We start from the raw sequence: 11,551 nt of genomic DNA, 5'->3' as shown, positions 1-11,551 counted from the left end.
CAGCTCGCTTGATTGGCACCCCTTCCACAAACATTCATTTCCTCCACCACCAACAAACAGTGGCAGCAGTGTGTACCATTTACAAGATGCACTGCAGAAATTCACCAAGGCTCCTTAGGTAGCACTTTCCAAACCCACAGCTGCTGCCGTTTAGAAGGACAGGGCTGCAGATAGATGGGAAGATCACCACCTGGAAGTTCCCTCCAAGTCACTCACCATCCTGACTTGGAAATATATTGCCATTCCTTCACTGTTGCTGGGTCAAAATCCTGGACCTCCCTCCCTAACAGCACTGTGGGTGTACCTGCATCACGTGGGCTGCAACAGATCAAGAAAGCAGCTCACCATCACCTTTTCAAGGGCAATTAGGAATGGGCAATAAATGCTGGCCCAGCCAGCGATGCCCACATCCCATAAATGAATTTAAAAAAAAAAATCCTCATATTGGGACACCCCAGACACAAGTGGATAGCAGTTACATTGGGTGGAAGGGGCACTACAGGTGCCACCTTGTCGGAGGGAAGATTTGTATACTAGCTCCACTGCAGTCAGATGGGGACCTTGCGGGGCCAAGCATCAGAAGAACACAGATGGGTTTGACAAACCAAATGCATGGTGCTGTGCAAAGCCTGTTTGAAAGCTTGTAGGGTTGTGGCAGGGAATGGGGGAGTCCGCCTCCAACTCACTCCATAGCTTGGCACAGAGCCTGGAAGCCATCCTCTCTAATCTGGAGAGGCAAGCTAATTCTATCCAGTGACCTGTGGACCCCAGCATCATGCAATATCTGATGACTGAGGTCAAAGCCTCCACTAATGTGGTGGAGGCTTCCATGGAACAGCATAATGCTGCAGTGGAGGGTCAGGAAGTTGCCATGGTGACCATGGGTTTCATGGTTGAAAGACGATTGCCCATCTGCCCGTAAAATCTGTTCTGAGGAAAGATCATTGGCCTGAATGCACAGGTGCTACCAGGTCTAGTATTTCAACCATTCCCAGCAGCTACAGTACTTTGCTTTTGTCCATATATCTGGCATCCAGACTAGTGGGCTGGCTGAACAGATGCCCCAAGGTCGTGGGATGGCAATCATAGAGCAGGAACCTACTGGCCTTTCTCCGGATAGCAGCATTCCTGCATCTCCTTGTGACTCTTCACCATTGCTCTCGCAGTTGCCTGTCAGCCAGGCTTCCCAGAATGCTCAAGCCCCTACTGTGATGATGCAGTTTGAGACAGGGCAATCATGGCCCACAGCCTCTCATGGACATCCCAGGAGAACATGGGAACTGCCTTATTCAGAATCTCAACAGCCATCCACTTCACCTACTGCTGCCAATGGGGCTGCATTTTGTAGATGCTACTAAGGATAAGCACTAAGGTTTCATATTTGTAAATACTGTTGGTTTGCCATGTTTTCATTGTTTGCATTTGCCGTAGATAAAGAGGGATGAAGGTTATTGTGCAGTGCTAGTTTTGGTGGTCATTTCTTATTGTATTGTTCATGGGAAGGGGTTGAAAGGATTGACTGCAGCTGGTGGACTTCTTGTTGGATCCTTGGTCATGGAATATAAAGCATCTGGCAACAGTGCTATGAAATTTGGTGGTTGAGGATGTCTCTCAAAGCAGTTTTCAATTAGTCGTAGAGCATTTAACCCAGTTAAGGGCCATCTACCTGGAACCCTCAGGTGCTCCCATCATTCCCCCTCATCTTCCTCCTCTTCCTCAATCTTCTCTACCTCTTTGTAGCTCCTGAATTTGACCCTTTGGTACAATCACTAGTGGTAACAGCTGGACTCCCATGATCATCACCATTTTGTGGAACGAGGTAAGTCATCATGAATCTGGAACCCTCCTCAATCTCCTCCAGCAGCTGGTGCTGCTCTGCCTGGTCTCACCTCTACCTCCCCTTCCTCCTTCAAACCAAGGTGAACCTCTAGCCAGATTTCCATGACCAAGCGCTCCTGGTGATTTTTGTAAGGTGTTTGATAAGGCAGAATAACACAGCACTCACTCTAAATATTTTCTGGTGAAGTCATCAGAGAATTTGCAAGATCAATGTTGATAGTGTTGTTGAAATCTTGATAAAGTATCCAAGAAAGTCTCCCGAAGAATATCAAATGTCCTCGTTAATAACAGTATAGTCAATTAATCTCCAGCAGCAAATGAACAGTGAAAGCTGAACATGGCTGACAGTAAAGCTCGCAATCTTCACCAATGACCTCTTCACCAAAGAACTCTTTACTCTTCTTCAGCTGGTCTTTGTTAGGAGTAGGCATTAATTGCAGTAGCCAGCCAAATGGCGTGCAGCCTCTTTAATGAACATCAGAGCCACTTTAATTGATAATTGGAGCCTTAATGATCCCCAGGACAGCCATTCTGAGCATGCACTTCAACTTTACCCAGATGTCATCTTCCACTAAAGTTGGGCTCGGTTTAATATCTCGTTGCAGTTAGCCTCCTTGAAGACTCTTTCACATCTGAAGTATCTGAGGGAAAATCATCCATTTGTATTTGCATTTCAAGAAGGCATTTGACACCGTGCCATGTAATAGACTGGTAAGTGAAGTCTAAGCTTGTGGAATAGACAGACATTCTTGGATTGACAAATAGTTGTTTGGTAGACAACAAATAGTGGTGCATGAGCAGGTGTGCATCAACAGCAGCCAGTTACATTGTGGAGTACCACAAGGATCTGTGCTTGGATCACTGAAGTTTATCATTTTTATAAATAATTTTGAGAAAGGAGTTGTGCCCAAAGTGTCCACATTTGCAGACATCAAATTGAGAGAAGTGACCAATGATGAATATCAATATACACAAACTCAAAAGAACCCTGACAAGATTGCCCAGTGGGCAGAGTAATGGAAAATGCGATTTACTGCAGGAAAATATAAGATTATGAAGTTTGGCAGAGATCGGGTTGAATCTGTGCTTGATATAGTTCTGTATACAAGGATGCAAAGGAGAGAAATGTATTCCTCACTGCAGAACTGCATGTGGATCAGGGAACTTAATACAAACGCAACATAGCATTGCCACAGGGCAATAAAAAAGTACTATGATGAATAATTTTGTTTGAATTTCAAATTAGATTAATCTGCTTGAGTGCTCAAACTCAAAGCATCACAAACACCACATTTAAAAAGCATATGAGATATATTGACTTTGTGATTGTAAAAACATCATAAAAATTCATACTTTGTAAATGCAATAAAATTCAGATAACTGTTACAGCAAGAGGCTAAATGAAATGTTGGCTTTTGTGTGCACACTAACCTGAAATTTGGGTAGAGTTTTGCAGATACAGTTCACCCTTCGGTACTTGTCCAAGTGACAAGGGATAGAATGTAGGCAGTGCAGAGGGCAGACTTGGTGATGGTGTTTGTGAGCAGAGGAAGCAGCACTGTAGCGTCTACAGAGTCAGGCAAGAGTAGACCTCAAGGCTGGAGGAGGATAGTGTGAAGATAGCAACAACAATTTTAGCCTAGCCTTTAACTTAGTAAAATGTTACAAGCCATCTGATAAGAATGTAACTAGATAAAAATTGACACTGGATCAAAGGAGGAGACATTAGGACATGTGACCAAATACCTGGTCAAAGAGAGAAGTTTTAGGGATGGTCTTAAAGGAGGAGGGAGTTGTTGAAAGCGTACTTGACATTTCGGAAGAATAAGAAGAGAGGAAAAGGAGAAGGAGTAGCTCTATCAATAAAGAGAAGACCACTACAGTAGTGAGAAATGATCTCGGCCCAGAAGATCAAGATGTAGAATCAGCTTGGGTGGAAATAAACAGCAAGGAAAATAAGTCACAGCTGGGAGCTCCCCTAATTGTAACTATACAGTAGGACAGAGTATAAATCATAAAATAATGGAAGCTTGTAAGAAAGATACCGTAATAATTGTGGGCCATCTTAATCTTCATATAGATTGCATGAATCAAATTGGCTAAGGTAACCTCGAGGATGAGCTCATAGCATGTATTCAGGACAGTTTCCTAGAACAGTATATTTTGGAACCCACTAAGGAACAGGCTGTTTTAGATCTTATAATGTGTAATGAGACAGGATTAATTAACAATCTCATAGTAAAGGATCCTCTAGGTAAGTGTGATCACAACATGAAAGAATTTTACATTCAGTTTGAGGATAAGCATCTTGGGCTTAAAACTAGTGTTTTAAACTTAAAAAAAGGTAAACAAATGGGACAGAAGGCTAATAGGTCCTCTAGACCTGATGGCCTGCACCCAAGGGGGTTAAAAAAATGGCTGAAGAGGTACTGGATGCATTGGTTGTAATATTCCAAATTCCCTAGATTCTGGAAAGGCTCCAGTGTATAGCAAAACCGCAAATGTAATGTCCCATTCAAAAAGGAGGGAGACAGAAAGCTAGAAAATATAGGCCAGTTAGCATAACATCTGGCATTGGGAAAATGCTGGAATCCATTATAAAGGAATCATAGCTGGACATTCTGAAAAGCATAATACAATCAGGCAAAGTCAACATGATTTTATAAAAGGGAAATGTTGTTTGAAAAATTAGAGTTCATAAGGATGTAACAAGCAGAGTGGATAGAGAGAAACCAGTAGATGCAGCGTATTTAGATTTCCAAAAGGCCTCAAGGCTGGAGGAGGATAGTGTGAAGATAGCAACAACAATTTTAAGGTGCCACATAAAAGATTATTACACAAGTTGAAAGCTCATAGTATTAGGGTTATACTAGTACGGATAGTGGATTGGATAGATTGGCTAGGATTAGAAGAAACAGTCAGGATAAATTGATCACTTTCATTTTTTTTTCTTTCATGGGATGTGGGCATCTCTGGCAAGGCCAGCATTTGTTGCCCATCCCTAACTGCCCTTTAAAAGATGATGTTGAGCCACCTTCTTGAACCACAACAGTCCACAGTGCTGTTAAAGGAACAGAGTTCCAGCTACAGTGAAGGCTGGCAAACTGTAACTAGTGGGGGTCCACAGGGATCAGTGCTGGCTCAATTATTTACAAGATGTATTAATGATCTGGATGAAAGGGCAGAATGTATTCTAGCCAAATTTTGAGCAAAAATTTGCCAGATTGAGTATAATTTTGGTAAATGTGGGTTGTTCACTTTGATGGGAAGAATAGAAAAACAAAACTATTTAAATAGAGAGAGATTACAGAATACTGCGGTACAGAGGGATTTGGTTGTACTTGTACATGAATCATAAAAAAGCTAGCATGCAGGCACAAGTAACTAGGCTGGCAAATGGAATGTTGGCCTTTATTGTAAGGGGGTTGGAGTATAAAAGTAGGGAAGGCTGGCAACAATTGGTGAGACCACTCTTAGAGTACTACATACGGTTTTGGTCTCCTTATTTCAGGAGAACTTACTTGCATTGGAGGCAATCTAGAGAAGATTGAGTGAATGACTCCTAGGATGAAGGCTTTGTCTTATGAGGAAAGGTTGAACAGGATGGGCCTATATGCATTGGAGTTTAGAAGAATGAGAGGTGATCTTATTGAAACATATAAGATTCTGAGGGGGCTTGACAGGGTAGATGCTGAGCGGATGTTTCCCCTTGTGGGGTAATCTAGAACTAGGGGCACAGGTTCAAAATAAAGTTGTCTTCCATTTAACACTGAGATAAGGAGCAATTTCCTCTCTCGGGGCCATTAATCTTTGGAATTCTCTAACCCTGAAGGCAGTGGATGCTGGGTCATTGAATATGTTCAAGGCTGAGTTAGACAGCTTTTTGATCCATGATAGTGTCAATGGTTAATAAGGATAGGCAGGAAAGTGGAGTTGAGGCCACATTCAGATCAGCCATGAATTTATTGAGTGGCAGCAAAGGCTGCAGGGGCCAAATGGCCTACTGCTGCTATTTCTTATGATATTACGTGTCAGAGGTTTAGCCAGGGAATTTCAGAGCTTAGGGACTAGCTGGCTGAAGTCATAGCTGCCAATGGTGGACTGAAGGAAATGGGGGATGCACAAGAAGCCACAGCTGGAGAAGCATAGCTTTTTTGGAGGGTTGTAATACTAGTTACACGGACAGGAAACTGTGGGGTCTTAAATGGATTTGAACACAATGAGAATTTTAAAATTGAGGCATTGGTGGACTTATAGTCTATCTAGGTCAACAAGAACAGGGTGATGGGTGAATAGGACTTGTTGTGAGTTGGGATATGGCCATCAGAACTTTTGAGGACAAGTTAACAGAGGGAAGATGGGAGGCTAACCAGGAAGATATAGGAATAGTCAACTCTGGAGGTAGCAAAAGAATGGATGAGGGTTTCAACAGTAACTGGTTTGAGAAAGGGGTGGAGATGGGTGATATTGGGATTTGGAGGTAAGTTGTCTTTGTGATGAAGAAGATATGGGATCAGAAACTTAGCCTGGATAGGATGCTACGGTTGTGAACAGTTTGGTTTAGCTTGAAATGTTGGTCAGGGAGGGGGATGGAATCTGTGGCTATTAGCATACTTTAAATGTTAACTATCAAACCCATTTACATCCTAAGATTTAAGTTATGAAACTAATTAGAGCAATATAAAAATAATTAAGAGTGCCTCACAAAATCAGTTAAAGCTATAAATGGATAGACTTCCAATGTCCATTTTGAAAGTTTAATCTTGCTTCCCTGTTGCTGGTACTAAAGAATTATTTGGTAAAGGTCTTGCAGTTCTAGTAAATAGCTGAGAGTAATAAGGCATCACTCTCAAAATGGAAGCAATTAAGATTGTTTATTAATAGCATTAGACTGGTTCTACCTGGGAGGCAAAGCTTAATGGAATAACCATTCTTTTGTGTTTTGGCCTTGGGAAATGTTCATGTTCATGTTCTTTCCAATTTAACTTTAACATTGGACCTTATGCGTTAGTTTTTCTAGTTGCTACAACATTGACTTCAGGTTTCAGAAGCCCAGGAGATAAGTAAATCAGTAATTTGAAAATCTATACATGTAGAACAGATAAAAAATAGCATACAGGCTTAATGCAGCCAAGACTTTTTGCTCAGGGTGAAGAGCAAACTTCAGTCTCCTAATGAGATGGGTGGTGTTGAACTAAGTATGGCGGCAGAGAAATTAAATTTTTTTTCGAGTAATTTTATTTGAAGAAGCTAAATATGCTTGTATCTTCTCCAGTTTCTCTTGTCTGTCTCAATACACTGAAAGTAACTACACTGACAGCTGGAAACCACTCACGCAAAATTGAATCTTCAGAATCAGTTTGAACAGCAAATTGGCGTAAGTTAAACACATGAGAAAGTCAAAAGTAGGGAGTGGAGGGCAATAACAAGGGATTATATCACAACGCTAGAATGAAAGGATTTCTTTAATGTTAAAAGTTAATACAGGGTCTACATAGGGAAAGCTTCTTTATTCAGAAGGCAGTTGGATAATGGACTGCTTTGATTGAGGCAGAGATTGGATAAATGTTTTTAAGTAGAGGAAGATATGAGATGGTGGGAAGGACAGGTGGTGGGATTAGTTTTGGTTTTTTGCAGTAAAGTGGTGGCACAAATGTGATGGGCTGAATGGCCTATGCTGTGTTGTAAATGTTTATGGTTTGCAGCTCCATGATTCTATCAAATGGTGCTGGGGATGAAACAATACCTGATCATACATCAAATTTCTGTAGATTTCAGTGTTATTTATTGTGAAAAGCCAACATGATTGGGTTTATGAGGATAAGAATGTTAAGTGTGAGCACGGGGATGGGTGACTGTATGGGCAGCAGAATTTTGGATAAGCTCAGTTCTCTAGTGGGTGGAAGATGGGAGTCTGGCCTAGATGATTGAAATAGTTGAGTCTGGAGATAACAAAATCAGTTGGAATTCTCTGCAAAACTATTGTTGAAGAATTAATATTCTTGAGAAAGGAATTGTGTAATTTTGTGAATAAAGGAACATTAAAGAGTGTGAGGAATGAGGAGAATGGGATACACTAGATGGTTCATGGAGAGTAAAATGCCAGTGCAGATTTAATGGTATTTCTTTAAATATTACTTTAACGAAGATATTTTGTAAAATTCTGTGATCAATGTAATTCAGTACATTTTTGTGCACTTTATTGTGTGCACTGCTGGACTTAGTCAATTGTGGGAAGTCATGAGTGGTATTTTAAGATGCCAAAAGGAATACATGATGTGGATTTAAATTGGCAATTTGGCTTAAAAGGTTGGTACAGCATATGTGCGGATTGAAAATTAAGGCTAGAAGTTTGTAGAAATGCAGTAAATGCACCCAGTTTCTTCTAAAAGGTAAACCAGTATAACTTGAGTGGACAACTGGAGGCAAGTTGAGCTGTTCTGGTGGCTTGTTAACCTCTGACTCCATTCCCAGGATTTCCTGGCAGAAGTGACATCAAGCATAAAACATATTTGGTCAAAAATAGGCAGTGTTTTACACTTGGGTGGTAATCCCAGAGTGTGCAGCCTCAGCGGGTGAAGACATGGCTGTCAATACTGGAGCAAGGGGAAGGAGGATGCAAAAGAGATGAATGGAGTTTTTGGGAAGGTGTATTGTATGGTTAAAGAGCCTATAGAGATTACAGGGGATGAAGCAATGAAGGAGTTAAACCTGAGAATGAAAATTATAAATTTGAGGTAGGAACCAATGTAGGCTAGTTAAGATAAGGTAATGAGCTTGCAGGCATTGTTACTAAAATAGGATATAGGCAGCAAAGCTTTGGATGAGTTGAAGTTCATGAAAGGAGTGGGAGGCCAGCTAGGAAATATTTTAATTCCCGTGTCTAGAGATGGCTAAAGTTTCAGTGGCAGATGAACAAAGACAAGGGAAGTAGCCAGCTGTGTTTCAGATGTGTAACTCGATGATCTTTATGATGAAGAGGTAATGGCATTGGTAGCTCAGATCAAGATTGAATAATTTGGTTCAGCCTGAGGTAGGAGAAGATGGAGGCAGGGCCAAGGCATAAGGAGTTTGTGGTGGTGGTTGAAGATGATGACTATTGTTAGTTGTGTATTAATTATGTTTAACTGGATGCAGGTGGTGGACATTAACCAAGGATTCACTTGAGCTCCTATACATAGCAACAAAAGCTTGGCCTAAATAGCCAAGTGGTTATGGTAGTGGGTTTGTAACCCCAAGATCAAGAGTTCAAATCTTACAATGGCAAACTATGAAACAATGTAACTTCATCTGAAACAGATGGAAATGGGTTTGTACTCAAAAGAGTTACATTGACTGAGCAACTTTTGGCTTGGCCTAAGTAGCCAAGTGGTTATGGTACTGGGTTTGGAACCCCAAGATCAAGAGTTCAAATCTCACAGTGGCAAACAATGTAACTTCATCTGAAACAGATGGAGATGTGTTTGTACTCAAAAGAGTTACAAATTAGTCTTAAGGCTTGGCCTAAATAGCCAAGTGGTTATGGTACTGGGTTTATAACCCCAAGATCAAGAGTTCAAATCTCACAATGGCAAACTATGAAATAATGTAACCTCATCTGAATACAGATGGAAACGTGTTAACTCGAAAGAGTATCAAGAGTTGGCTGGGCTTGTGGCCCAACGGTAGCGCGTCTGACTCCAGATCAGAAGGTTGCGTGTTCAAATCACGTCAGGCTCATGGTGCTTTGGCTTGGCCTAAATAGCCAAGTGATTATGGTACTGGGTTTGTAACCCCAAGATCAAGAGTTCAAATCTCACAATGGCAAACTATGAAACAATGTAACTTCATCTGAAACAGATGGAAACAGGTTTACTCAAAAGAGTATCAAGAGTTCAAATCTCACAATGGCAAACTATGAAACAATGTAACTTCATCTGAAACAGATGGAAATGGGTTTGTACTCAAAAGAGTTACATTGACTGAGCAACTTTTGGCTTGGCCTAAATAGCCAAGTGGTTATGGTACTGGGTTTGGAACCCCAAGATCAAGAGTTCAAATCTCACAATGGCAAACTATGAAACAATGTAACTTCATCTGAAACAGATGGAAACGTGTTTGTACTCGAAAGAGTTACTTTTGAGCTTGGCCTAAATAGCCAAGTGGTTATGGTACTGGGTTTGTAACCCCCAGATCAAGAGTTCAAATCTCACAATGGCAAACTATGAAACAATGTAACTTCATCTGAAACAGATGGAAACAGGTTTACTCAAAAGAGTATCAAGAGTTCAAATCTCACAATGGCAGAACTATGAAACAATTTAACTTCATCTGAAACAGATGGAAACGGGTTTGTACTCAAAAGAGTTATAGCCATCATACACTTTGAGCTTGGCCTAAATAGCCAAGTGGTTATGGTACTGGGTTTGTAACCCTGAGATCGAGAGTTCAAATCTCACAATGGCAAACTATGAAACAATGTAACTTCATCTGAAACAGATGGAAACAGGTTTGTACTCGAAAGAGTTACAGGTTTCCCTTTCTCAAAAGAGTATCAAGAGTTCAATGCTCCTGGGCCTGGCCAAGTTGGCCATTAACAGGTCCAGGCAGCGGGCGATCGACGGGGGAGTCCTGCCTGATTGTTTGTCCCTCTTCCGTGGCTATGTTCGCTGCCGGATGTCCCTGGAGAAGGAGCACGCGGTGTCTGCTGGCACTCTCGAGGCCTTCCGTGCTCGGTGGGCACCGCGGGGACTGGGGTGTTTTGTTGAGCCCTTTAATCACATTTTGATTTAAAGTTTGTAAGTTTCCTTTAAACTTTGTTCTTGGTTTTACAGCTGACCTGAATTAGGGGCTGTGCCTGATTTATCCCAATTTTGTTGATTTGGTTTTCATTTAAAAGATTATCAAGAGTTCAATGCTCCTGGGCCTGGCCAAGTTGGCCATTAACAGGTCCAGGCAGCGGGCGATCGACGGGGGAGTCCCGCCCGATTGTTTGTCCCTCTTCCGTGGCTACGTTCGCTGCCGGATGTCCCTGTAGAGAGAGCACGCGGTGTCTGCTGGCACTTTCGAGGCCTTCCGTGCTCGGTGGGCACCGCGGAGACTGGGGTGTTTTGTTGTCCCCTTTAATCACATTTTGATTTAAAGTTTGTAAGTTTCCTTTAAACTTTGTTCTTGGTTTTACAGCTGACCTGAATTAGGGGCTGTGCCTGATTTATCTCAATTTTGTTGATTTGGTTTTCATTTAAAAGATTATCAAGAGTTCAAATCTCACAATGGCAAACTATGAAACAATGTAACTTCATCTGAAACAGATGGAAACGGGTTTGTACTCGAAAGAGTTACATGGCGAATGACAGGAAAGTGTACTTGAGGCCAAAGATCAATCAAGAGTTCATCTTCTTAACGATCTTGTGGAGGCAATTGTGGATTCAGTTTGTTGCTTGACACTGAGGAGAGAAGGTGTGTGTTGTTGGTGCTCCTCAGTGTTTCTGTGACTGATACTGCTGCTGCTGCTGCTGCCTTGCCCCTGTTTGAGCCAAGGGGGAGAGAGGAACAACTGCTGCTGCTGCTTTGGGGTTGTTGCTTCTGCTGCTGTTGCTGCTTCTGCTGCTGCTCCTCCAGTGCTGCTGCTGCTGCTGTGCCCCTGTGGTGCCAAAGGAGAGAGAGGGAGAGAAGAGAACAGTTGCTGCTGTTGCTACAGGACAGGAAGGCCAGGAGGCCAGGACTGAGTTGA

At 41.9% G+C, this 11,551-nt stretch overlaps 1 non-coding gene across 1 annotated transcript; it reads left to right on the top strand.

Moving 5' to 3' along the window:
- The first annotated feature begins 9,486 nt into the window (after positions 1-9,486).
- On the top strand, positions 9,487-9,558 carry trnaw-cca. The gene has a single exon. It is a non-coding gene; the product is annotated as a tRNA-Trp (tRNA).
- Positions 9,559-11,551: the final 1,993 nt, after the last annotated feature.

Source organism: Carcharodon carcharias, chromosome 15 (assembly GCF_017639515.1).
Source record: "Carcharodon carcharias isolate sCarCar2 chromosome 15, sCarCar2.pri, whole genome shotgun sequence".
NCBI lineage: Eukaryota > Metazoa > Chordata > Chondrichthyes > Lamniformes > Lamnidae > Carcharodon > Carcharodon carcharias.
Note: the sequence above shows the minus strand (reverse complement) of the source record. Positions and strands in the feature narration are given on the sequence as shown.